The sequence below is a fragment of the Spermophilus citellus genome (genome assembly GCF_964194105.1).
Source record: "Spermophilus citellus genome assembly, chromosome: 5".
NCBI classification, from domain to species: Eukaryota; Metazoa; Chordata; class Mammalia; order Rodentia; family Sciuridae; genus Spermophilus; species Spermophilus citellus.
The window spans coordinates 73,564,324-73,590,813 of NC_138186.1; positions in this window are offsets into that span (position 1 = coordinate 73,564,324).

The window sequence follows — 26,490 nt, forward strand, 5'->3', positions numbered from 1 at the left end:
AGTAACCTATTGTTCATTCTCCACGTGATGCATGATTTTTCCTTCCTTCTTTTATCGTTGATTTTCAGTTTCATTCCATTATGATCAGATAGGATGCATGGTATTATTTCTACTCCTTTATATTGTCTAAGAGTTGTCCTGTGACATAATATATGATCTATTTTTGTGAAGGATCCATGTGCTGCTGAGAAAAAAGTGTAACTACTTGATGTTGGGTGGTATATTCTATATATGTCAATTAAGTCTAGGTTGTTAATTGTGTTGTTGAGTTCTATAGTTTCCTTATTTAACTTTTGTTTGGAAGATCTGTCCAGTGGTGAGAGAGGCGTGTTGAAGTCTCCCATGATTATTGTATGGTGGTCTATTAGACTCTTGTACTTGAGAAGAGTTTGCTTGATGAACGTAGCTGCACCATTGTTTGGGGCATATATATTTATGATTGTTATGTCTTGTTGGTGTATGGTTCCCTTGAGCAGTATGCAGTGTCCCTCTTTATCCTTTTTGATTAACTTTGGCTTGAAATCTATTTTGTTTGATATGAGTATGGACACTCCTGCTTGTTTCCGCAGTCCATATGAGTGGAATGATTTTTCCCATCCTTTCACCTTCAGTCTATGTATATCTTTTCCTATCAAATGCGTCTCCTGTAGGCAACATATTGTTGGATCTTGTTTTGTGATCCATTCGACTAGCCTGTGTCTCTTAATTGGTGAGTTTAAGCCATTAACATTTAGGGTTATTATTGAGATTTGGTTTGTTCCTCCAGTCATATTTGTTTATTTATGTTACTAAACCTGATTAGTTTTCCTCTTTGGTTACTTTCCCCCCTTTACTGTCCTACCTCCCACTGATGGTTTTCAATGTTATTTTCAGTTTCCTCTTCCTGTAATGTTTTGCCAAGGATTTTTTGAAGAGATGGTTTTCTAGCTGCGAATTCTTTTAACTTTTGTTTATCGTGAAAGGTTTTAATTTCATCTTCCATCCTGAAGCTTAATTTCGCCGGATACACGATTCTTGGTTGGAGCCCATTTTCTTTCAGTGTTTGAAAAATGTTATTCCAGGATCTTCTAGCTTTCAGAGTCTGTGTTGAGAGATCAGCTGTTATCCTGATTGGTTTGCCCCTAAATGTAATCTGCTTTCTTTTTCTTGTAGCTTTTAAAATTCTCTCCTTATTCTGTATGTTGGGCATCTTCATTATAATGTGTCTAGGTGTGGATCTCTTATGATTTTGCACTTTTGGCGTCCTGTAGGCTTCTAGGATATGGGATTCTGTTTCATTCTTCAAGTCTGGGAAGTTTTCTCGTATTATTTCATTGAATAGATTGTTCATTCCTCTGGTTTGGAGCTCTGTGCCCTCCTGTATCCCAATGACTCTTAAGTTTGATCTTTTAATGTTATCCCATATCTCTTGGATGTTCTGCTCATGGTTTCTTAGCAGTCTTGCTGAACTGTCTATGTTCTTCTCAAGTTGAAATACTTTGTCTTCATTGTCTGATGTTCTATCTTCTAAGTGATCTATTCTGCTGGTAGTATTGTCAATTGAGGTTTTAAGTTGGTTTATTGCTTCCTGCATTTCTAGGATTTCTATTTGTTTGTTTTTTATTACTTCTAACTCCCTGTGAAATTGATCTTTTACTTCCTGGATTTGTTTCTGTAGTTCCTTGTCAAAGTGATCTTTCATTGTCTGATTTTGCTGTCTCATGTCTTCCTTGAGACTTCAGATCATCTGAAGCATGTATATCCTGAACTCTTTATCTGACATTCCATCTGTTGCAGCTATTACCTCTTCTAGAGTTGAGTTGACCTGCATTGCTTGTGGTCCTTTCTTTCCTTGTCTTTTCATGTTGCTTGCATTTCTTTCTGCTTCGTGAAACTGTTGTGTTTTTGAAATTTTTCCCCCTGTTTATTTATGTTGCTCTTGTATATTTGGGATATCTCTCTTGTAGGGCGGGTAGTGGCTGTGATCCTCCTCTAATCAGGGTGATCTATCCACTACGCTGGTTGGTCGTAGGTCTGCCCGCCCTGCGGGCACGGGTGGCTGCTCTACTCTGCCCCCACTCCAATTGCGGTGACGTTCCTACCACGTCCTCGGATCGTTGGTCCTGATCCGGACGTGGGCAGCAGCTCTTCTCCACCCCTACTCCAATTGATGTGACGTGTCTACCACGCTGGTCGGCCTCCAAGCCTGTTCCGCCGGTGGGTCTCAGATCTGCCCACCCTGTGGGCCTGGGCGGCAGTTCTGCTCAACCCCCATTCCCAGTGGGGGTACCTAACTGCCTCTCCAACGGGTCTCTGGGCTCCTTCCGGACGCTGGTGGCGGCTCTGTTCAACCCCCACTCCAACCAGTGTGATGTGACTGCCTCAATGCTACTTGTCCACCACACTGGCCGGCTGCCGAGCCTGACCTGCCAGTGGGACGCAGGACTGCCTACCTTGCAGGGTCAGACGGCAGCTCTTCACGGCCTCCACTCCAAGTGGGTTGACTTGGCTACCCTGCCGTCGGGCCGCTGGTCCTGTTCCAGGCGTGGGCGGCTACTCTCCTCGGCCCCAGCTGCAGTTGGGGTGTCGCGATACCACACCGGCGGGACCCTTAGCCTGCTCTGGGCACAGGAGGCAGCTCCACTCTGCCCTCCAGGCCCCCGCAGCACCCAGCAGGGCCCGGACCAAGAAGCAGTCCCTGTAGGATCCCCAACCCTGAGCCAGAGCCGCTTCGGGAGCCAGGAGCCGGTCTCTCCGATCCCCGCCACTTTCTGCTAGGAGCAGGCTCCTCAGGGCTACCGCCTCGGGTTCCCCAATCCCAGGCCAAACCCGCCCCGGGAGCCCAAGCCTGGCCGCACCAGACTCTCCCTGCTCGGTGCCCAAACCTGGCCGCACCAAACTCTCCCTGCTCGGTGCAGGCTCCCCTGGGAGCAGAGTCTAAGACGCACTTCCCGCGGGCTCCCCAGCTCCGGGTCAAAACTGTTCCAGGAGACAGAGTCCCGCTGCCCCTCTTCGCAAGTTTCACTTGTGGCTGGCCTCAGCTTGCGGTCTCTGCAGGCTCCGCGGCCCTGGGCTCAAGCAGCCAGAACCCAGCCTCTCCGATTCCTGCCACACTCTGCTCGGAGCAGGCTCCACAGAGGTACCCCAGCCTCAGGCTCAGGCAGCCCCGGGAGCCCGAGCCTGGCAGCTCCAACCTCTCCCAGCTCAGTGTACGCTCAGAAAGGGGCAGGGTCAAAGACACAGTCGCCTCGGGTTCCCTAGCCCCGGGCCAAGAAGGATCTCCCGCCCTGGGCCAAAGCAACCCGGGGAACTAGAATCTGGCCGCTCAAAGCCCGGCGCCCGCCTTGCCTTGCCAGGGGTGAGGCCTGAAGAGTATTCTCCTCAGAGTTTCCAATCCCGAGCCTGAGCGATCTGTCTGCACGACGCAGGCAAATACCAGCCTGGAATCACCTGTTCTGTAGTTGAATGAGCCGAGATCAGTAGAAAACAGGGATGATTGCATCAGCTCTCCATGATGGCGGCTGCAGTCCTCCTCCGTGTTCCGACCGGTGTCGGGAATCGAACTGGACCGATTCTCTCCTGTATTTCAAAGCTGGAGTTCAGCACTCAGCGCGGCCAGTGTGCCACTGGCAGGAGCCTGCAGAATCCGCTTCACTGTAATCCCTCTCTGGTACCTCGCGGCTAATTAACTCGGGCGCGTCCCAGACTCCATCCACGGGGCAGTCTGCCGACCAAGTCCATAGTCTTAAAAATTTTATCATTTTGCAAAAGTCTAAGTCCAAAGTTCCCTCTGAGACTCAAAGCAAATTCTAGATGTGATCTTCTGTAAAACTCAAAAGCAAGTTACTATATATCAACTATATAGACACAGAATAAACATTTGCATTTCAAAAAAAAAAAAGAAAAAGAAATAGGCACAGAAAGAAGAGAAGGGAACAAAGCAAGAACAAATTCGGATGGGGCACACAGTCCTATGGTTCACATCCAGCATGTGGGACACAGGGCATTGTGATATTCTCTCCAAAGATCTTGAATAGATTCACTCCTATGATCTTGCTGGTTGCAGCCCACAAGGCATCTCTCTTGGCTTGTTTCTGCTCAATTTCTGCAGCTTTACTCAGCAGACATCCCATGTTATTGGCATCTCTTAATTTTGAGAGTTTCCACTGAAGCTTCATTCCTGCTCACTTCTCCATGCATTGCTCTCTCAAGGGCAGCTCAGAGGGGTTCCAACCCTGCCACTATTTGTCTAAACTTGAAGGCTTTCTTTGAAATCTTGCTGGAAGCCTCAATAACCCCCTACTCAAGCATTCATCATTTCTTTCATGTAGAACCAGCACAACATAGTTGACAACAAGGTCTTCCATCACCTTGAATAGTAAGCAAGGTGCCTGGAACACTGGCTATAGCAGCCTCTGAGTGCCTGGGTGGCTGAGCATGGCAAAATTACTTTCTATGCCATCCCTATGAAAGTCAGTCATCCCCATGGTCTCTTCTCAAAGGAATTTTTACTTTTATACCCTTGAGCCAGAGATGGGTGGGGTCTAGCCAATGAGGCCCTCAGACCATCTTTTCTGTTTTGTGAAGTAATTAACATTTATTTAGTGACTGTAAAGTCTTTAACAACCATACCTTTCTTTGCTCCAGCTGTACTTGCAGTTCTGGGGCCTAATTAAAAGTTTTCAAATATTTCTGCTTTGCTTTCTGCTCCTGATTACCATAGTAAATTTGGCTAAAAGCTGCCAGCAATACCGATGCCAACCCCTTACAATTTCCTCTGCCTGATTAATTAGTTTTTCATTTTTAAATTAAGTCTCACAGAATGTCTCAGTATATGGACAACATTTAGACAACTTCTTAGCCAGAATGTAACATGAATGACCTTTCCTCCAACTTCCAATAGTCCTCCTTTCCCGCAGAAACTTCATAAGCCTAGTCTTTACTGCCCGTAGTCTTATAGGTATTCTGGTTCTCTGAGTTTCGACCAGAATTGCCCATTATGCTCCACTTACAATATTCTAAAACTTTTAGAGCTTATATCCCTAAACATTTCAAAATTCCTCTCACAAAATCTACAAAAGCTTCTGAAACACACTGTTGGGTTAGTCACAGCACAGCAACAACCCCACTCTCAGTACTGACTTCTGTTGTAGTCAGTTTTTTCACCATTGTGACCAAAAAGACCTGCCAAGAACACTTTTAGAGGAGGAAAATTTTTTAGAGACTTACAGTTTCAGAGGTCTCAGTCCATAGGGAGCCAACTTCATTTCTTGGGGCCTCAACTGAAGCAGAACATCATAGTGGAAGTGTGTTGCGAAGGAAAGGTCAGGTCTTGGCAATATGGAAGCAGAACTGCAGTCTCCAGGAACAAAATATAAACTCCAAAGACATGCTCTGAGTGGTCTGTTTCCTCCAGCCACATACTATCTGGGTATACTTACCACTCATTTAATCCCTATCAGCAGATCAATGTACTGATTAGGTTAAGGCTCTCAACCCAATAATTTCACCTTTACATTTTTTTTTTATATTTTATCACATGCGAGCTTTTTGTGGGCACCTAAAATCAATATAACCTCTGTAGTCAATGTAATCTCTGTCAAGAGAACCAATGACATTCTTCACAGAATTAGAAAAGCAGTCCTAATATTCATTTAGAAGAATAAAAGACCCAGAACAGCCACATAAATACTGAGCAAGAAAAGCAATGCCAGTGGCATAAAAGTATATGATCTCTAATTATACTATAAACATATAGTAACAAAAACCAGTATAGATTTAGCATCAAACAAACAAAGATACCAATGGAATAGACTAGAAGACACAGAGACAAGCTCACAATCATCTGAAAGTTGACAAAGGTGCCAAAAACATACATTGGACAAAAGATATCTGTTTTAGCAAATGGTTCTGGGAAAAACGTTTACTCATATGTAGTAGAGTGAAACTAGATATCTGTTATCCTGTACAAAAGTCAAATTGAAATGGGTCAAAGACTCAGGAATTAGATCAGAAACTTTGCAACTTCTAGAAGAAAACATCGGTCAACATTTCAACATACTGGCACAGGCACCAACTTCCTAAACAAGACCCATAAATTTCAAGAAATAAAACTAAGAATCATTAAGTATAGTGGCATAAAATTACAGAGCTTCTGCACAGCAAAGGAAGCAAGGACATGAAGATTAACTCTTCAGAGTGGTATAAAAGTCTTTGCTGGCTACTCCTCCAAGAGGGGATTAATATCCAGCATATATAAAGACTCAAAAAACTTAATACCAAAGTCAATAAATAAATGATCCATTCAATAAATGGGCAAAAGAACTAAAAAAACTTTCTCAAAAGAAGAAGTACAAATGGCCAGTAAATACATGAAAAAAAATATTCAACATCCCTAGCAATCAGGGAGATGCAAATCAAAACTACATTGAGATTTCATCTTGCTCCACTTAGAATGGCAATGAATAAATGTAACGACAATTGCTGGTGAAGATGTGGGGGAAAACATACTCATACACTGTTGATAGGACTACAAAATCGTAAAACCACGTTGGAAAGCAATATGAAGATTCCTCCAAAGATAGGAATAGAGCCACTATATAACCCACCTATCCCATTCCTTGGTATTTATCCAAAAAAACAAAAAGGAGTATACTATGTTGATATGGCACTTTAATGGTTATTGAAGCAAAATTCACAATAGCCAAGTTATATTTTTTATTGGTTGTTCAAAACATTACAAAGCTCATGACATATCATCTTTTGTACATTTGATTCAAGTGAGTTATGAACTCCCATTTTTACCCGAAATACAAATTGCAGAATCACATGAGTTACACATTCACAATTTTTACATAATGCCATATAACTGACTGTTGTATTCTGCTTCCTTTCCTATCCCCTACTATCCCCCCTCCCCTCCCCCCCCATCTTCCCTCTCTACCTCATCTGCTGTTGTTCAATTCTCTCCCTTGTTCCCCCCCTTCCTCTCACAACCTCTTATATGTAATTTTGTGTAACATTGAGGGTCTCCTACCATTTCCATATGTTTTCCCTTCTCTCACCCTTTCTCTCCCCCCACTCATCTCTGTTTAATGTTTATCTTTTCCTCATGCTCTTCCTCCCTGTTCTGTTCTTAGTTGCTCTCCTTATATCAAAGAAGACATTTGGCATTTGTTTTTAAGGACTGTCTAGCTTCGCTTAGCATAATCTGTTCTAATGCCATCCATTTCCCTGCAAATTCTATGATTTTGTCATTTTTTAGTGCTGCATAATACTCCATTGTGTATAGATGCCACATTTTTTTTTATCCATTCATCTATTGAAGGACATCTAGGTTGGTTCCACAGTCTAGCTATTGTGAATTGTGCCACTATGATCATTGATGTGGCAGTATCACTATAGTACGCTTTTTTAAGATCCTCAGGGAATAGTCTGAGAAGGGCGATAGCTGGGTCAAATGGTGGATCCATTCCCAGCTTTCCCAGGAATCTCCATACTGCTTTCCAAATTGGCCTCACCAATTTGCAGTCCCACCAGCAATGTACAAATATACCCTTTTCCCCACATCCTCGCCAACACTTATTGTTGTTTGACTTCATAATGGCTGCCAATCTTACTGGAGTGGGATGGTATCTTACATTGGTTTTGATTTGCATTTCTCTGACTGCTAGAGATGGTGAGCATTTTTTCATGTACTTGTTGATTGATTGTATGTCCTCGTCTGTGAAGTCTCTGTTCAGGTCCTTGGCCCATTTGTTGCTTGGGTTATTTGTTATCTTATTGTCTAATTTTTTGAGTTCTTTGTATATTCTGGATATTAGGGCTCTATCTGAAGTGTGAGGGGTAAAAATTTGTTCCCATGATGTAGGCTCCCTATTTACCTCTCTTATTGTTTCTCTTGCTGAGAAAAACCTTTTTAGTTTAAGTAAGTCCCATTTGTTTATTCTTGTTATTAACTCTTGGGCTATGGGCGTCCTATTAAGGAATCTGGAGCCCGACCCCACAGTATGTAGATTGTAGCCAACTTTTTCTTCTATCAGACACAGTGTCTCTGATGTGATATCTAGCTCCTTGATCCATTTTGAGTAAACTTTTATGCATGGCGAGAGGAGGGGATTCAGTTTCATTTTGTTGCATATGAATTTCCAATTTTCCCAGCACCATTTGTTGAAGATGCTATCCTTCCTCTATTGCATGCTTTTAGCCCCTTTATCAAATATAAGATAGTTGTACTGTTGTGGATTGGTTTCTGTGTCCTCTATTCTGTACCATTGGTCCACCTGCCTGTTTTGGTACCAGTACCATGCTGTTTTTGTTACAATTGCTTTGTAGTACAGTTTGAACTCTGGTATCGCTATACCTCCAGATTCACACTTCCTGCTTAGAATTGCTTTTGCTATTCTGGGTCTTTTGTTTTTTCATATGAATTTCATGATTGCTTTATCTATTTCTACAAGAAAAGCCCTTGGGATTTTGATTGGCATCGCATTAAACCTATAGAGAACTTTGGGTAATATCGCCATTTTGATGATGTTAGTTCTGCCTATCCATGAACAGGGTACATTTTCCATCTTCTAAGATCTTCTTCTAACTCTCTCTTTAGGGTTCTGTAGTTTTCATTGTATAAATCTTTCACCTCTTTTGTTAGGTTGATTCCCAAGTATCTTATTTTCTTTGAGGATATTGTGAATGGAGTGTTTTTCCTCATTTCCATTTCAGAAGGTTTGTCGCTGATATACAGAAATGCCTTTGATTTATGCATGTCGATTTTATATCCTGCCACTTTGCTGAATTCATTTATTAACTCTAGCAGTTTCTTTGTAGACCTTTTGGGTCTTCTAGGTATAGAATCATGTCATCTGCAAATAGTGATATTTTAAGTTCTTCTTTTCCTATTTTTATGCCTTTAATTTCTTTGGTCTGTCTAATTGCTCTGGCTAGTACTTCGAGAACTAAATTGAATAGAAGTGGTGATAGAGGGCATCCCTGTCTTGTTCCAGATTTTAGAGGGAATGCCTTCAGTTTTTCTCCATTTAGGATGATGCTAGCCTGAGGTTTAGCATATATAGCTTTTACCATGTTGAGGTAAGTTCCTGTTATCCCTAGTTTTTCTAGTGTTTTGAAAATAAAGGGATGCTGTACTTTGTCGAATGCTTTGTCTGCATCTATCGAGATGATTATATGGTTCTTCTCTTTAAGTCTATTGATGTGATGGATTACATTTATTGATTTTCCTATATTGAAACAGCCTTGCATCCCAGGGATGAATCCTACTTGATCATGATGCACAATTTTTTTGATATGCTTTTTTATTCGATTCGCCAGGATTTTATTGAGAATTTTTGCATCCACGTTCATTAGAGATATTGGTCTGTAGTTTTCTTTCTTTGAAGTGTCTTTGTCTGGTTTCGGGATCAAAGTGATGTTGGCCTCATAGAATGAATTTGGAAGAACTCCTTCTTTTTCTATTTCTTGAAATAGCTTGAAAAGTATTGGTATTAATTCTTCTTTGAAGGTTTTGTAGAACTCCGCTGTATACCCATCCAGTCCTGGGCTTTTCTTGGTTGGTAGTCTTTTGATGGCTTCTTCTATTTCTTCTTTTGTTATTGGTCTGTTTAAACTGTGTGTGTCTTCCTGTCTCAATCTGGGCAGATCGTATGACTTAAGAAATTTATCGATATCTTCATTATCTTCTATTTTATTGGAATACAGGGTTTCAAAATACTTTCTAATTATCTTCTGTATTTCTGTAGTGTCTGTTGTGACATTGCCTTTTTCTTTTTTTTTTTTTTCTTAAAGAGAGAGTGAGAGAGGGAGAGACAGAGAGAATTTTTTAATATTTATTTTTTAGTTTTCGGCGGACACAACATCTTTGTAAGTGGTGCTGAGGATCGAACCCGGGCCGCACGCATGCCAGGCGAGTGCGCTACCGCTTGAGCCACATCCCCAGCCCTGACATTGCCTTTTTCATCCCGTATGTTAGTAATTTGAGTTCTCTCTCTTCTTCTCTTTGTTAGCATGGCTAAGGGCCTGTCGATCTTATTTATTTTTTCAAAGAACCAACTTTTAGTTTTTTCAATTTTTTCAATGTTTTTTTTGTTTCAATTTCGTTGATTTCTGCTCTAATTTTAATTATTTCTTATCTTCTACTACATTTGCTGTTGTTTTGCTCTTCCTTTTCTAGGGCTTTGAGATGAAGTGTGAGCTCATTTATTTGTTGGTTGTTTCTTTTTTTGAGGAATGACCACCAGGCGATGAATTTTCCTCTTAAAACTGCTTTCATTGTGTCCCATAGATTCCGGTATGTTGTGTCTGTATTGTCATTTGTCTCTAAGAATTTTTTTATCTCCTCCTTTATGTCTTCTGTAACCCATTGATCATTCAGTAACATATTGTTCATTTTCCATGTGATGTAGGATTTTTCCTTCCTTCTCTTATCATTGATTTCCAGTTTCATTCCATTATGATCAGATATGGTGCATGGTATTATCTCCACACCTTTATATTTACTGAGAGTCTCCCTATGGCATAATATATGGTCTATCTTTGAGTAGGATCCATATGCTGCTGAGAAGAATGTATATCCACTTGATGATGGTTGATTTATTCTATATATGTTGGTTAAGTCTAGGTTATTGATTGCGTTATTGAGTTTTATAGTTTCTTTATTCAGCTTTTGTCTAGAGGATCTGTCCAATGGCGAGAGTGGTGTGTTGAAGTCCCCCATAATTATTGTGTTGTGGTCTATTTGACTCTTGAACTTGAGGAGAGTTTGTTTTATGAACGTTGCAGCACCATTGTTTGGTGCTTACAAAATGATAATTGTTATGTCTTGATGGTGGATGGTTCCTTTTAACAGTATATAGTGTCCTTCTTTATCCCTTTTGATTAACTTAGGTTTGAACTTGATTTTATTCGATATGAGTATGGCCACTCCTGCTTGCTTCCGAGGGCCATGTGAGTGGTATGATTGTTCCCAACCTTTCACCTCAGCCTGTGTATTTCTTTTCCTATCATACGAGTCTCTTAAAGGCAGCATATTGTTGGATTTGTTTTTTTAATCCAGGTTACTAGCCTATGTCTCTTGATTGGTGAATTTAAGCCATTAACATTTAAGGTTACAATTGAAATATGGTTTGTTCTTCCAGTCATGTTTATTTATTTATTTATTTTAGTTTAGCTAGTTTTCCTCTTTGGTTATTTTTCTCCCCCTTTACTTATATACCTCCCACTGTTAGTTTTGGGCACTATTTTTCAATTCCTCTTCTTGTAGTATTTTGCTCAAAATGCTTTGCAGTGCTGGTTTTCTTGCTGCGAATTCTTTTAGCTTTTGTTTATCATGAAAGATTTTAATTTCATTGTCAAATCTGAAGCTTAATTTTGCTGGATACAGTATTCTTGTTTGGAATCCATTATTTTTCAGCGTTTAAAATACGTTGTTCCAGGATCTTCTCGCTTTCAAAGTCTATGATGAAAAATCAGTCGTTAACCTAATTGGTTTACCCCTGAATGTAATCTGCCTCCTTTCTCTCGTAGCTTTTAATATTCTCTCCTTGTTCTGTATGTTAGCTATCTTCATAATTATATCTCTTGGAGTTGGTCTATTATGGTTTTAGATGTTCGGGGTCCTGTAGGCTTCCAGGATTTGGCAATCCATTCCATCTTTCATCTCTGGGAAGTTTTCTAGGATTATTTCATTTAATACCTTGTCCATTCCTTTGGTTTGAAACTCTGGCCTTCTTCTATCCCAATGACTCTCAAATTTGTTTTTTTTATGAGATCCCATATCTCTTGGATAGATTGCTTGTGAGATTTAAGCATCTTTTCTGTGTTTACTATATTCTTTTCAAGTTGATAAACTTTGTCTTCATTATCTGATGTTCTGACTTCTACTTGATGTCGTCTATTTGTAATATTCTCGTTAGAGTTTTTCATCTAGTTTATGGTTTCTTGCATTTCTAAGATTACTGTTTGTTTTTTTTTTAAATCTCTGTCTCCTGGTAAAGCTCATTCTTTGCAGTTTGAATTTGTTTGTTTAGTTCGTTTTAAAAATATACTTTCAATGCTTGGACTTGCTGTCTCATGTCTTCTCTAATATTCTGTTCCATCTGAGTTAGGTATGCCTTGATTTCTTTCACTGTCCATGTTTCTGATGCTTCTAGGTCCTCCTGTAGATTTAAGTTGTCTTGCATTGTTTGTAGTCCTTTTTTCCCTTGTTTTTTCATGTTGTTCACATTACTTTCCAGCTCTGTTTTACTGCTTTGTAACTGCTTTCTCCTATACATTTGTTTTGGCTTTGTATATCTCTGTTGTCTCTCCTTTGTGGTGGGAGATTATGCCTAGAAATGCTGGGCTTTATTGTACTTTAAAGCTGATTCATTCAATTCATAAAAGGCTTCCAGGTTCTGTATGCATATAGTGATTTGTTGTTTGTTCTTAGGACTATATGTTTAGGTTATGTGCTATGATGGTACCAGGGTTAGTATGTCTTGGCTACTTTAGAAGATTGCTCTACTGAAGTTGGATACTAACAGGCAATTGGATCAGGGTGTTGGTAGTAGCTAGGTATTTAGGAGCCCTATAGACAGCCTCAAGACATTCACCTATTTGCATTTAGACAATTACATGTAATGGAAGACATATTGCTTGGGATGAAAGTTGGGGGGTAGGGGAATGAAGGTGCTCTTAAAAAGAAAGAAGGAGAGAGAGATAGATTAGAGGAGAATGAAAAGAACAATAAAACTTAAAACAGGAAAGAAAGAGAGAAGGAAAAGAGGAGAAAGGAACAGAGAGAGAAGAAAAAAATATTGAAGTCTTAGAGACCCATTTTCTTCTCTTCCAGTAGGTGGAGCTGTGCCCTCCGAGTGGAGCTTCTGCTCTCTACCTGCCCATAGCAATCCCTGTAGGGCGTCTCCTGGGAGTCTCTCAGACTTGTGAGTCCAGAGCCGTTTCACTTCTCCGGCCCTTACCCCCCTTCCTCCTGTCAGCCAGCCAGCCAGGTACTGTTCACCAGAAGCGGTTCCCCAGAGATCTAGTTAGACTTGCAGCCCCACCGCGTGTCCCATTTAAACCCCAGTGCTGTGGTAAACTGGCGGCTAAGACCTTGGGAGTCACCGCTGGTGATATGGGGGGTTGGGGGTCAGGGATCCCCTCTGCTTCCCTACAGACACGACCCCTGAGAGGTCCATGAAGTTTCCTGGCTGCTTGTATCTGGATGGGGAGGGAGTCACACACCTGCTAAAGTGGATTCTGCCGGGAAGGAATTTTGCCGGCCGAACTCCGATGACGTCACCTCTCTGCTATGGCGGGCCCCAGGCTCCTTGCCAGAGTGTCCGAAGGGAGGGGTGGGACTGGTCCGTCCCTGGTTGGCTTCAGCTCCCAGCTTGCTAATTCATGAAGGCTTGGCTAAAGACTTCTTCCTGCCAAGCTGTGTCTCGGAACCTAGCGGGACCCAGTCACGTTTGCTGTGGGCGGACGGGCTGGCAGCCACACGATGTGGCGCGAGGACTGTGGCTGGCGGATCTGGACCTCTGCGTCTCGTGGGGCAATCTGTCACATCAAAAAATCCTAGTAGCTTCCGGCCAGTTTCTCTTCAGTGGAATTTTGCTAGGAGATTCTCCGTTGGTAGAATCTAAGCGTTATCTATGCGTCGTTATGACCCCATCACTGGGGGGGTATTGAAAACGCTGCCTCTCTGCCCGCCGCCATGTTGGATCTCCAATAGCCAAGTTATGGAACCAGTCCAGGTGTCTGTCAACAGATGAATGAATAAAGAAAATGTTTATATATATTTTTAAAAGAAAAAATATATATATATCTATATTTAATTATTTCACAATGAATCCCACTATTTTTTACTAATATAATTCACTAATTAATTTAAGCAATGGTAACAAAAACAGCATGGTATTGGCACCAAAACAAGCTGGTAGACCAATGGTACAGAATGAAAGACACAGAGACTAACCCACAAAATTACAATTATCTTATATTAGACAAAGCTGCCAAAAACATGCACTGGAGAAAAGATAGCATCATCAACAAATGGTGCTGGGAAAACTGGAAATCCATATGCAACAAAATGAAATTAAACCCCTATCTCTCACCATGCACAAAACTTAAAGTAGATCAAAAACCTAGGAATTAAACCAGAGACTCTATATATAATAGAAGAAAAAGTAGGCCCTAATCTTCATCATGTAGGATTAGGCCCCAACTTCCTTAATAAGACTCCTATAGAGCAAGAATTAAAACCAAGACTTAATAAAAGGGATGGATTCAAAATAAAAAAAAAAAAGTTTTCAGCAAAAGAAACTATCTGTGAGGTGAACAGAGAGCCTACATCCTGGGAGCAAATTTTTACCCCTCACACATCAGATAGAGCATTAATCTCTAGGGTATATAAAGCACTCAAAAACCTTAACACACACAAAAAAAATAACACAATCAATAAATGGGCCTAGAAACTGAACAGACACTTCTCAGAAGGTGATACACAATCAATCAACAAACTTATGAAAAAATATTCAACATCTCTAGCAATTAGAGAAATGCAAATCAAACTTCTCTATGATTTCATCTCACTCCTGTCAGAATGGCAGCTATTATCAAGACAAACAACAATAAGCGTTGTTGAGGATGTGGGGGAAAATGTACACTCATACATTGCTGGTGGGTCTGCAAATCGGTGCAGCCAATTTGGAAAGCAGTATTCCTTGAGATTCCTTGGAAAACTAGGTATGGAACCACCATTTGACCCAGCTATTTCTCTCCTCAGACTATACCCAAAGGACTTAAAAACAGCATAGTACAGGGACAAGGCCACATCAATGTTTATAGCAGCACAATTCACAATAACTAAACTGTGGAGCCAACCTAGATGTCCTTCAGTGGATGAATGGATAAAAAAATTGTGGCATATATACACAATGGAATTTTACTCAGCATTAAAAAAGAACAAAACCCGGCATTTGCAGGTAAATGGATGGTGTTGGAGAAGATAATTCTAAGTGAAGTCAGCCAATCCCCCCAAAAACAAATACGGAATGATTTCTCTGATATAAGGAGGTTGACTCCTAGTGGGGTTGGGAGGGAGAGCATGGGAGGAATAGATGAATTCTAGATAGGGAAGAGGAGTGGGAGGATAAGGGAGGGGGTAGGGGATTAGCAAGGATGGTGTAATGTGATGGACATCATTATGCAAAGCACATGTATGAAGACTTGAATTGGGTGTCAACATACTTTATATACAAACAGAGATACAAAAATTGTGTTATATATGTGTATTAAAAGTTGTAATGCAATAAAACAGAATAGCATTACCTTAGATTAGGTAGAAGGAAGTGAAAGGATGGAAAGGCAGGGGATGTGGGGATAAGAAAGATGGTAGAATGAAGCAGACATTATTACTTTATGTATATATGTGACTGTATGACCAATGTGATTCTACAGTATGTATACTCAGAAAAATGAGAAATTATATCCCATCTATGTATGATATATCAAAGTATATAAGTGCATTCTACTGTCATGTATAACTAATTAAAACAAATTAAAAAAAATTTTAAAAACTCATTTAAAATCAAGAAGACCTATATAGGAGAAGAGAATTAAAAACAATGATATACAAACAGATACAAAAGATGTTAAAATTATATACTCCTAGAAAACTATAAATGACTTAATTTACTTAGAATAATGCTTGAATAGACCAGTGAGTATATCATTAACTGAAATATTATTCAAAGTACCACTAATACAATGATTTACAGAGGTTAGTTTTAGTAGGTGTATTCCTTCAAACTTGGAAGAACAAAATGTATCATACAAAATCTTCTGGAAGTTACGAGAGAAAAGAGGGGTTTATTTTTGTTTTAGAAAGTTTGTAAAGCTAACATAATGATTATAACCTGAAAAAAGATAATTTCTTCATATTCTTCATGATAATTATTATGTAATCTGTTTTTGTACTGGTCTTTTCAGAAGCACAAAGATAAATTTACAACTTGAAGAAAAATTCAGTATAGTGATGTTTGGAAATATCACAGTGAAATACATTAACATATATAATTAATATGTTAAATAATTATAATAATAAAAAACTAAATGTAAAGATATATATGGTTACATATTTGTAATCTTATTGGTCCTGATTCTTGCTAGACTTTATTTTACATATTAATTTATTATTTATTTTATGCATTCTTACTGTACATTTACAATTTTACATATAACTTCAATCTAAATCTTTTGAATTCTTTGTAGAATTATAATTGAATGAAATTAATTAGTTAAAAATTCTAAAGAAATAAAGATATCTAGTCTACCAGTGAAAATGTGCTGTGCCCATATGGTGCAGTCAAGGTGTATCTTTCCGTGTTGACACAAGTCAGGACTTTATAAACAAAGTAGTTTATAGTGACTGAAATAACCAAGTAAATAAATAAATAAAATACTTAATAAATTATTGTGACCAAAAAAAAAAAAAAAGAAAAGTTAAGAGAATAGTAAATGAACTTCCTAGGCCCTTCACTTGATTCGCTTAATGCTAATATTTTTCCACATTTACATTCTCAGTCTCATGAAAGTGATAGCATATCAAATACTTAGGTCTTGCACTTATGTCAATTTTGAGTTGATTTTTGTGTATAGTGAGGGGTAGGAATGAATCTAGCTTCATTCATTCATGTATACATTCATTCATATATATATGCACATATTTTAATATATATTCATTCATATATATGAATAAATATTTTTTCATATATGAATGAATATACGTATAAATGAATACATACATAAAGGTGTGTGTGTGTGTGTGTGTGTGTGTGTGTGTGTGTATATATATATATATATATATATATATATATATATATATAAATTTCAGTTTTTTCAGCACCTATTATTGAAAAGCCTGGGTCAATTGTAGTGGCCTAGGCCTGTAATCCTAGAAACTCAGGCAGGGAAATTACAAATTGGAGGCTAGCCTCTGCAATTTAGTGAGACCCTCAGCAATTTAGTGAGACACCCTCCCAACATTTTTTAAAAAGATGATAAAAAGGCAGGATGTAGCTCACTTGTAAAGTGTTTCTGGATTCACATCCCTATACCAAAAAGGAAAGAAAAAGTAAAAGATAAAGAAAAAAAGACTGTCTTGATGTCAGAAAAATAGTTTTTTGGTTTGTTTTGATATTGGGGAATTAACTTAGGGGCTCTTTATGACTGAGCTACAATCCTAGTGCATTTTTAAATTTTGATACAGGGTCTCATTAACAAGTTACTAAAGTTGACCTCAAACTTTTTATCATTCTCTCTCAGCCTCCTGAATCACTGGGATTATAGGCATGAACCAAAACATTTGGCAGAAGGTTTTGAGATTCATCTATATTATTGCATGTATAAGTCATTTTTATTGCTGAATAGTATTCTGTGGTGAAAAATACAATTTATCTTTTTCCTTTGATGAACATCTGGGCTGTATATTTTGACTATTATTATGACTAAAACTATTATGAATATTATGAATTAAACAAGATTTTAAAAATATTAATCTTTTGTTTCAATATCATTTATTTATAAGTTATTATTTCCTACATTGAATCACTTTAACATCATTATTGAAAGTCATGTGGCCATATATGTGTAAGTTTGTTTTCTTCCATATGCCTTTTTACCACACTGACTTGATTATTATGGGTTTATAGGAAGTCAGGTAGAATAATTCGTTCAATTTTGGTTTTCTTCTTCTAGATTTGTTATGGTTTAGATGGGAGGTGTCCCCCAAAAGCTCACATGTTAGACAGTGCAGGAAGTTTCAGATAAGAAATGATCAGATTAGCAGACCCTTAATCCAATCAGTGAATTAATCACCTAATGGGATTAATTGGTAACTGAAGACAGGTGGGGTGTGGCTAGAGGAGGTATGTTGGGGGCGAGGCTATGGGGTGTATATTTGTATCTGGTGAGTGGAGATCTCTCTCTGCTTTTCTGATTATCATGTGAACTGCTTCCCTCTACCACACTCTTCCTCCAAGATGTTCATCCTCATCTCAAGCCTGTAGGAATGGAGTCTGCTGTCTATGGATTGAGACCTCTGAAATTGTGAGCCCCCAAATAAATTTTTCCTCCTCTACAATTGTGATGGTTGAGTCTTTTAGTTGCAGTAGTGAAAAAACTGACTAAAACAAGATTGTTTAGACTATTACAGTTCTTTTGTTTTTCAAAATAAATTTTTAAATTAGCTTTTAATTTCCAAAAAGAATCCTGCAATATTTTAATTGAGATTGAACTGAACACATGGATCAGTTTGTGGAGGATTAACATCTAAATAATATTGAATCTTTTAACCCATATAATCACAATATATGTTTTATTAACTTAAATCCTCTCTAATTGGACTCAGAAGTGTTTTATGTATTTTATTGAGATGTCTCATATATATCATCTGTTAAATTTATGTGCAAGCAAGCATTTAGTGTTTTAAATGCTAATGTGAATGGTATTTTTATTACATCTTCAAATTTTTATTTTTAGTGTATATAAATTGGCATTTGTATGTTGATTTTGTACCTTATAAAATAGGTAAATTTAGTTCCTGTTTTGGGTACTTTTCTGATGGATTCTCTCCTTAGACTTCTTAAGTAATATAAATATGACATTATTTGCATGGCAAAGATGAATGCAGTTAGTACTTCTTTTTCAATCTGTATATCTGTATTACCTTTTCTTATCTGGCTGCACTAACTAGTATTACAGCATAATGTTGCATTGAGGTTTTGAGAGTAGACATTCTTGTCCCTGATCTTAGGGAGAAAATATTCAATATTTCAGTATTAAGTATTAGATTAGATCTAAATTTTTCATGGATGCCTTTCATGGTTTGAGAAACTTTTCTTCTATTTGTAGCTTCTGGAATATTTTAAATATAAATTGATACTCGTTGAAAGCATCTACAAAAATAGTTATATGAATTTTCTTTCTCAATCTGCTAATGTGATGAATTTTATTGACTGATTTACATATATTAAACTAACTTTATATTTGTGGGATAAATCCTACCATGTATGTAGTTTATGATTTTTGCATATCAATGGATTTGGTTTCCTAACATTTTGTTTAGGATTTTTGCATCTGTAATTTCAGGGGGTATTTAGAAGACTGGATGTTGGGTTCAGTGGTAGATCATTTGCCTTAGCACTGGGTTCAATCCTCAGATATATATATATATATATATATATATATATATATATATATATATATATATGAATAAACAAAATAAAGTTATTATGTCCACCTACAACTAAAAACTATTAAACAAAAAGAAGACTGGGGCTAGGGTTGTGGCTCAGGGGTGGAGTGTTGCCTTACATGTGTGAAGCACTGGGTACGATCCTTATCAACATATAATTTAAAAAAAAATAAAGGTATTGTGTCCATCCACAACTACAAATATTTTTTTTAAAAAAGAAGAAGAGTGGATAGTTTAACAAACATGCTGTCTACAAATGACATTTCAGACAATTAGAATATCTGTGTGAATATATGCTTGTTGTTTGAGTATCTAAAGTAAGACAGTTCCTGCTCCATGCTTCTGTGATAACTTTCTGGGAACAGAATTCAAAATAGATTGTGAATATGGGCTGGTATCAGAAATCACAATTTAAAAACTTGTTCTGAATTTCAGTTTCACTTCATGAAACCTTTAAAGCAAATTTTATAATCCAATTGAAAAATCCTCTTCATATTTACATTTAGAATTGAGATTTTTCCTCTATTGCTATGTAAATTTATACAAAAATTTTAAAGTTTCTTTGAAACTATTCCTGTAATCCTTTCATGGGGAAAAATAAGCAATCCAGTGTAAAATAATAATTCATGTAATTTTTATGGAGCATACAAAAGAATTGCAGCAAAACAATGTTATTCTATACATAAAACATCATTTTTAGTTAAGAGCTATTGTGCATTTGTTCCTAAGATCATCTTTCATCCAGTGCATAAAAAGGTGATGAAAAAAAAATCTGGTAAAGCTAAAAACAAAAGATCAGACAGACTATGGTGTTAAAATCCTCCCTCAAAAAACATAAAATAGAGAAAAGTAGTATTCTATCATTGATAAGCCTTCATCTAGTGATGAAAGCATTTTACAGTGTCACAAAACTCACACAATAATAATTTAGTGATATTGGCCACCTTCATAATGATGGGAAAAAAAGCAACAAAACTAATAAAAATTATAATTGTGAAACACACTATTCATAACTTTGGAGCTGCCATTTCACCTTTTTAAAATATTTTCCTATTCTCAAAGGATGATCAAGAAATACAGTTTAAACCTGATAATATACCACCACACCTTTATAACTAATAATCATTATGACTCTGAATCACTATAAAGTTCTAAAATATTCTTGAGTTATCAAAGAAACAATATTTGAAGTAATTTTTTTGCTGTTTGCCCACTCACAAGCTATCTATCCCCTCTTCTCTTCAGAGTAGCATTCACGTATTTGTTTGAATATTCATTCTTGTCCATTGCTTCATGATTGGCACATGGTGCTCAAACTTAAAACGGTTAGTATGATTCCATTCTCTTGATTTTAGCAGTTTGTAGGTTTAGTAAAGAAAATCTAACAGATTATATCAAATTCAGCAATAAGTCTTTTATTTAAAGATTAGAGACTTATATCTGGAGTGGTCAGCAGCCATCTCTGGATCACAAAGAGAATATTGCTGATAATGAAGCCAACATGGAGATAGAGTTAAAAAATTAAGAACCAGAATCAAGGTCATAGATACTTGGGTTGAGTTTTTAAATCAGTCCTTACCAGAAGATACCAAAACCTTCAGTTTTTGGGTTGCTTAAATTCCTTTATTATTAAGCTAATTTGCTTTGATATTTGGAATTTATAATAAAAAAAATATCCTGCTGATATTAACTGGGGAAGTGCCTTGATCTAAAATATATACAGGCTTCAGAAAGAATGTGTCTTCCTGTATGTGTATTAATCCCAATCTTGTACACAGTCCCTCTAGTCGTGGTTTCTCTTTATCTGAGTACATTTCCCCCAACCTCCTTTCTCTTGAAAGAAGTTCATTTACTTTGGGAATAACTTCCATATTTTTCCACTCACTTCTTCTGGGACTAGCTCTCACTTCTCCTTAGGGGAGATCCCTAGCTCTACGTCATCATTCTAACAGCATCTACAATAATAATGTCTCAGACTTCTTGGGTTAGCCTGGGACAATTGAAAACTCTAACATTCTTGGCAAAGCAAATAGTACAAGGTTAAACATGTGGCTACAGAGGAATCAGAAGTTTCCTTAATATCAATTCTTTACATTTGGAGAGAGGAGTTTTTCTCTGAGGTTCCCTGATGCCATATCCTCAGTTGATTGAAGAAAATACATATGCGGTAGGAAAGCATACAGTCAGCCCATAATGCAAGAAGAGTGGGGATAAAGAGTGCCCTGAAGATAGCTTGCAAGACCAATATTCCTGTGATGCCTTAAGTCAGTTTCATTTTTGAACTTCCCTATTTCTTTGGTCAATAAACTCCCTTTTGAAGTTTAGCTAGCATGAGTCAGGTTTCTATACTTCTCAGTTCACAACTAATAATGCAAAAGAAAACCTGCTCATATTTCCATATGCATGAAGGTATCTCCTGACTAATTTAGTGGCACACCTGCTCATTTCACTGTCTCCTTGCCATTTTTATTCTATTTCCTTAGCATTTTATGCTTGTATGGTGCTGGGGAAACTGATAGCACTCCTACCCTTAACGCACTCAGTGCTACTTATGAGTCTCCAGACAGACAGCCGCTTAATGAGGAAGCACCACAGCTGGCTTTTTGAATCAATGCCTGGGCCTTGTATCAGCTAGACTTAGCAAATACTTCTTTGGGAGCTGCCAAATCAAACATACTGGCCTGCGCATGATTTGATTAACTAAAATCTCAACATCATATTGCTGACCGGGTGCCCAGTGACAGTCAGTGGTACTAGGGAGCTATTAAGAGGCAGAATTTTTATCTATTGCTGTGCAAATGAGTTTCTTGGGCATAACTATTTATAAGAATATGTTCCCAGACAAGTAGGAACCCCCATCCACTGCTCACAATCCCTTGCATAAGTGTAGCTTGATACTGCATTTTGTCCTTCTTTTGATTGCATTGCTTTTCATTTTTAGATATTCAGAAATGATCCTAAGGTTGGCATGGATACCCCCAGCATTCTCAACCTGGAGTCAGTATAACACAGTACTAGTAACTAATGAGCTAAAGTGGAGATCAAAAGATTGGTATTTTTGACATGACAGGTTGTGATTCTCTATGGCATCAGAACAACAGGTTGGTTAATGCTCAAAATGTCATTGGTTATACTATATGTCATAATTTTTTTGTGGATGGGGGTACCAAGGATTGAACTCAGGGGCACTCGACCACTGAGCCACATCTTTCCCTATTTTGTATTTTATTTAGAGACAGATTTTATTTAGAGTTGCTTAGTGCCTTGCTTCTGCTGAGGCTGACCTTGAACTCATAACCATCCTGTCTCAGCCACCAAAGACACTAGGATTACAGGTGTGTGCTACTGGGCCTGGCAACAGTATGTGTCTTTTTGAAAAACTTTCCTGTCTTCTCTTTGACAGCATCTCTCTTCCAACTCTCCTTCCACTGTGTTATGTACATGAATAATTTTATATCTCCAGCCTCTCCCTTCTGAAATTTGGTGTTACTATCTTGTGATAGGTACTTAGAAAATTACAGACATATTTTTCGTCCTTGCATTCAAATCTACACTTAAGAAACTAGATGGGCATAGTGCATGGCTGTAATCCCAAGGTAGTGGGAAGTTGAGACTAGAGGTTCTCGATTTTGAGGCCAGCCTTGAAAATCTAGCAAGGGCCCAAGCAACATAGTGTGACACTGTTTCAAAATAAAAAGGAGTCTGTGATGTGGCTCAGTGGTTAAGTGCCCTGAGGCTTAATCCCTGATACCAATCAAAACAAAATAAAACTATATTGTAGGCAATAGATTGCTTCATCTCCTGCCATCAATTTTTAGTTCACTTCATATACAGATATTTATGAAGTGAATATTCTCAGCCAGATATTGTGGCAATCAAGAAAAGCCCACTCCCTACTGTCATAGCTAGCTGATAAAAGATGAGTTGGAAGTGAGTCCTTAATTCAATTCTCATTTAGTCAGCTGTCTATTGTTTAAGCCTTTCAATGCATTATCTTAATTACGAATCATATAATTGCTATTTGTACACCCTTTGTAAATTATAAAGTTGTGTAAAAATATAAGTGATTAATTGTGTCAATAATGCTAGAAGCCCAAAAAGATAAAGAGGATGTTCATCGCAGCTGCTATTATTTGCTTTGTACTTAACTTTTGTCTCCTTCTCCACTTTCTCTTCTTTTGAGTTTGCACAAGTTTAGGAAGTACTAAAACTTCTTTAACAACCACCACGGTAACTGTAATTACTGTTGCATTGACCAAGGATGCAAAAGTGACTTTTTATGGATTGCTATGTTTTAAATTGGAATATTCCAAAATTATACATGATGCAGTAATTTTTAAATGGATATTGAGATTTTATAGATATCTGGTTAATTTCATGAATGTAGTTAATAATTCAGATAATTCTCCGCTTGAACTTGTAGAATCTAAAGAGAATTAGAATCACAGGGGAGACCTTTGGGGAGACAGCTTTCCTATCTAGGGCCAAGACCCCAATATACTGCTGTATTTATATAGTTTAAGCACGAGTTCCAGGAACTAAGTTCTAGTGTTTTTTTCATCTTAATTTTCTCATTAAGCATAACGTTTTCTTTCTCCCTCCCTCCCTCCCTTCCTTCCTTCCTACAGGTGTCTCCAGGTAATGAAGCTGAAAGCAATATTATTTTTTTATTGATTGTTCAAAACATTACAGAGCTCATGATATATCATCTTTCATACATTAGACTCAATTGGGTTTTGAACTCCCATTTTTACCCCAAATACAGATTGCAGAATCACAACTGTTACATACTCACATTATTACATAATGGCATATTAGTGACTGTTGTATTCTGCTACCTTTCCTATCCCCTACTATCCCCCCTCCCCTCCCATCCCCTCCCATCTTCCCTCTCTACCTCCTCTGCTATTGTTCAATTCTCTCCCCTTCCCCCCCTTGCCCCTCATAACCTCTTATAATTTTGTGTATCATATTAACTAGCAACATTACTCAAATTTATTCAGAGTGTCTCTTTTTACCACTTGGCTATAGTTTGACAACAGAGAGCTAGGTAGGAAAGACTGAAGGGATTAAAGGCTACTAATCTTAGAGGTGGAAGATGCTCTTATCTTGTGTCTTCCTTGAAGAAGATAATTTGGTAATGGAAGAGGAGAAATTTGTTTGCCAAGAAGGAAAATTTGTGGATGTTGGAAAAATAATCTTTTCAGTTACATTTTGCCTGGAGTTACTTTTCTCTGCGGAGGACTATAAATAATCCCTCCCACATTCTCCATGGGGGTTATAGTCAGTCCCAACCACAGCAGAAGGAGGAGGCAACCTTATGGTATCCTTTCAAATTCTCAGAAGTTCAGTTGCTCAGAAATAGCTCCACACGGTAACAGAGAACTGACTGTTGTGTGTGCTTCCTTATGGATGGAACTAAGGCACTGTGTCTCCAAGGAGCTTCTGCTAACAAACAAAACAGCAGCTGCAACAGAAACAAATATTAGCTAAGGAAACCCAACAGATTAACCTCTTCATATTTTTTCCAACCCCTCTTTTTATATTCCTGGGTTTGTTATCCTAGTCATAAGGCCTGGGAGACCAGACTCTTGACAAAGATTCATGACATGATTTCTTTCATTGTATTATGATAAAAGAAAATGAGAACTATTTAAAAGTATAGAGTACTTCTGCAATGCAGAACTTCTTAGTATCAAATGTGCATTCTAGAAATCTATGAATAGTAACTAATTTATTACTAACCCATGAAAATGTCTTGGTTTGGTCTTTTGAACACACAACAAGCTTGTGGTCTCCCAGAAGGCCATCAGGGCAACACTTACCTTGATGCATTCTATCTTTTTCCCAAAGCCTCATCTGATGAAATAAATTCTGTGAGCTACTCTAAAATAAAAGATGTTTTTTGAGTTAAATAAATTATTTCATATGTGATATACCACTATTATTTCCCTTGTGTTTATACATTTATCTTTTATTGGTGCATGATAATTTTACATAATAGTAGATTCATTAGACCATATTTGTTCATGCACATAAAGACTCACACATTGTGAACATCCATGTTATCCTTAACTGAGAAGTCATAAACCAAATTTACCTGTTTAACTTCATTTCACACAGTAATACCTCTCTTTCTTGAAACAAGTAGTATCCTGTGGGTTTCCTTTGGGAAATAGGGCCTTTTGTGAATTTTCCTTCTGATGTCTTTTGTCGGCATTTACCAAGTACTGTCATATAAGGATGCCAAGCTATTTTCTTAGATAAGGAAACTGAGCTAACAAGATGGGATAATTTCTAAGTGGCAGAGCTGAAATTCATATTCAGGTGCCTTGGTGAATATGACATTTTCTAGACATTTTCTCACTGTGCAATGAAAATTTGACCTTCAACCTTGGTAGAAACTTAAGTCTGTATAAATCACAGAATGCACCATCTGTAGAGCCTGAGGTTTCAAACCAGAATGTTTACTTTATAATTTACAATATGAAATTGCCTCTATAGAGATTGGAACATTTAAAGTACATCATTCATGCATTTTTCTCTTCCAGGAAGATCTATATGAAAAACCATGGGAAGCAAAACATTGCTGGATAAGAATGGAATTGGAACAGGGGGAGTTAATTTGATCACTGTTTCTCATTCTGTGCTTCAAGGACTTGCATTTATTAATTGGAAGTTTTTAATCACTGGTGTGGTAAAGTTCATTCTTTTCCCACAAAAGTTATCAGTAGGAGGGAAACTGCACCAAATTAAATGACTAAGGATATGAGCCTGCCTACCTTTTTCTCTAAAACCAATGAAAATGCATAAAACCTAATTTATTCAATGAATAAATCCAGGCATATAGAAAAGCTATATGGAAAGTCACTAGAAAACCAAAATTATCATGAAATCCCATAAATGAGAAAAGCAGACATGAATAGATAATTGAAGAGTAAAACTACAGAAAAACAAAATATGATCTGAATGCTTCTCCAGTGGAGTGAAATTTCCACTGGATAGAAGCTGGGATGTTGGTCAGGATGATTTTATTGGGAGATTTACATATCTTGAGCTAAATGCAATAGACAAAATTCCCTCATTTCCTCTACTAGAGTAAGCTTTTACATGATCACAAGATGAAGCTATGCCAGCATCCACAGAACAGAATTATACAATAGAGACAAGACCAGGGAAGTACTGGTCTCTCTCTACTCCTAAGAGAATTTAAGTCACATCCCACATTTGTCATCCCCTTGCTTTCTCTCTCCAACAAGCAT